Source organism: Buceros rhinoceros, unplaced genomic scaffold (genome assembly GCF_000710305.1).
Source record: "Buceros rhinoceros silvestris isolate BGI_N320 unplaced genomic scaffold, ASM71030v1 scaffold14302, whole genome shotgun sequence".
Classification (NCBI taxonomy): Eukaryota; Metazoa; Chordata; class Aves; order Bucerotiformes; family Bucerotidae; genus Buceros; species Buceros rhinoceros.
This window is the reverse complement of record NW_010397313.1, coordinates 9,845-12,765: the sequence shown is the minus strand read 5'-3', so window position 1 is coordinate 12,765 and position 2,921 is coordinate 9,845. Positions and strand designations below refer to the sequence as shown.

Below are 2,921 nucleotides of genomic sequence, written 5' to 3'. Positions count from 1 at the left end.
GTCGTGTCAACTGATGTGCAAACGCATCGTATGTCTGTTCAGGGGTGAAGGAAGACATTGAAGAGTGACATTTCCTGCCTGCCCAATGGCCCAGGAACATTTGGCTTTATTTGCTACTTTATTTTAGCTTTATTTGCTACTCTAAATTAGTCCTTGCTCCTACAAGAGCAGCACTGTGGGTCGACCTCAACATGCCGAGGACTCATGAGCTCACTTCAAGGAATGTTCACGATATGTTGATATTCATGCATCTTTATCAGGTGGCAGAATCAAAATGGAGAATCTTTATCCCATGGAGACCTTTTTGGGTGAGGGAATTTGTACTTGGAGCATCCCACAGTGCTGTGAAGCTGGATGCTGGCTTCAGATCCACACCCTTGAAGCCCGCTGGGTAACCTGAAGAACAGCACCACCAGCTCCTGCTGTTCTGGTTTCTAAGACCAGGCTAACAAGAAGAAAAAGCCCATCATGTCTGATACCCAGTTTCACAAGAGCCTGCAGCAGCTGGGCCTGGAGCAGACTGTACTGTGGCAACCACCACCACAGGTCTGGGAGATGTTTTTGGTAGGGAGATCTCTCCAGAGCTCCTGGTCCCCTTTTTTGGGAACCCAAAAGGCTGCTATTGAAGGAGTATATGCATGAACGAGACTCACCCTTCATTTATACATAGAACTTGGTTTGAAACACCCTTGTTTTCCTAATTTTAAGCCACAGGCTGGTACTCTGGGTAAGCCACCGAGACACATCATCAGAAACAAATGTAATCGTGAGGTGTGTAGGAGGTTTTCAAACAACTTTGCTGCTTTCAGGATCTGAACTTCATGTGAGGCAGCCTTGCTGAACTGGGCTTCAGAGTTACTGGTATCTGATCAGCGAGATGATCAAAAGGGTTGCCCCTGCCTACACCGCAAACAACGAGCGCAACAGGGGACACTCAGACTTGACACAGTTGCTTCTATAATTCTGCTGAGGCTTAAAATAACTTGATTTATATCTTAAATAGGGGGCCAAGAGGAGTTCCGAACATGAGTGAGCAAGCCAGCATGAGCGGTTATTACCGCAGACTTAACAGTTCAACACTGGTATGATTCTATAAAAAATTATTTCAGGAAAACACCACAAGTATAAACCACTGTCTACAACACTGTTCACCCAGGGCTCCGAGAGCTCCTCAGGTTTCATCTATATTAAGAGTACCTTTGCCACAGCTTAGGCATAGCTCTAGAAAGGCTTTTAAGGCCCTCTTCCAGTCCTGGGTCAAATATGCCGTTGTTCAGCAGCGTTTGCTTTCCTCTCCTTTGAAGCATCCCAATGAGTACTGCTTCCTCCAAGCTTTTCCTAGGGCAGGGAGTTACACCCGACAGAAGACAGAGATGGCGATGCAGAGGCAGCCTGTGATTCAGCAGAGCTTTAAAGGTCAACAATGCATGAAACATTTGCACTGGGTGCAATTAATATGTGCTAAATGAACTTGAACACACTGACAAGATGTGAGCACAGGGTAGAAGGATTTGCTGAATGAATTGGTTATCAAATGGTTCCACCAGAAGCAGAGTGGATGCTGCACACAGGCCATGAGATTTTATTTTATTGTCTGCTGTCTTCACATGCAGCAGTGCTGGGATGTACGGAAGGTTAGTGCTGAAAACCTGACACAGGCAGGTTTTCAGTAGTGACCTTCCCTTACTGCTCACAGCACCACAGGACATGAAGGTCCTGTTCAGTTTGGGACACGGTGCTCAAAGAACACCGAACCTCAACGCACACGAGACCCTCTTCACCTGAATTGCTTGGCTGTGACACGATGGGGCTGCTTTCAACCACAGTCACAACTCTCCCAACAAGCACTGGTCCATCTTTACACATCCAACATCACTACACCAACACTTCAGAGCTTCACAAGCATTTCTCAGCAGCCTCCAGCTCTAAGAGGCAGAAAGCCTGACTTCAGCGATGCTTTCACACCACTTCCCATATTCTGCCTTACACAAATGTGGGTTTTGCTCAGCCACCAGCCAAGAGGCTGCTTCAGGGAACCTCAGGGTTTCCTTTAGGTTTCTTCTACTGAGTTTTGGAAGTGAAGTCAATGGGTTCCCATACACGAAAAACAACCTGAGCTGCACATGTGGCTACTCCAAGAGTCTGCTGGGCACAGGCAGCTGCTTTACTTCCCATTTCTGCAGCACCCAGCAAAAGGTGTAAGAGAAAGGGGGAGAGGACGGCAGGCAAAACAAACAGGTCGTCCTGAAGGCAGAAGACACACGCGCGTGATTAACGCTGCACAGATGTACAACACCAGCTGCTGGAAAGGAGTCGGGCCACCACAGGCAGAGGTGTGAGAATTCATCAGTTACTCAGCCCTGCTGCAGTACACTCCTCATCGTTTTATTTTATTTTTTTAATTTTAAATCCAGTTTAGGATCCAAAAGAGACATTGGTTCATTAATCTGAAGCCACAAAACCAGCCTACACTTGGGACAGAAAAAGGCCAAACAAGAGACACAAGCCCTTTTGAGCAGAAGTCAAACGGCTTGAAGTTTTTTCTCGGTTAAGCCATATGGCATAACCGAGAAACCACACACCCACCCCTTCCACACACCATCTGTGCCTGAAATGTCTCAAGGGCAGACACACGCTGTGGATACTTTGGTAACACTAAAGTCACTTTCTATATGAGTTGTAACAAGTCAAAATTAACTTTTGATTCACTCGTTGGGGTATTAGTAGTCAAAGTTTAACTGTACTAGAAAGGTTTTCCTACCGATTAAGCATTAAAATTATTTCAGCTACCACATCTGTTTCACCAAAACAGCACCGGACCACGTCGGGTGTTCCTACAGTTATAAAATTTCCAGATCTTTCAGCACACCAGAGCATGGGAAGATGCAAAGTTACACCAGAGGGACAGAGGCTGCTCAGCA

General features: G+C 46.4%; 1 protein-coding gene across 1 annotated transcript in view; it reads right to left on the bottom strand.

Annotated features, from left to right (window-relative positions):
• Positions 1 to 2,921, bottom strand: part of DDRGK1 (DDRGK domain containing 1) — a gene marked incomplete at its 5' end in the record, with an annotated part of 26,497 nt that overhangs the window by 17,869 nt on the left and 5,707 nt on the right. The window lies entirely within an intron of this gene.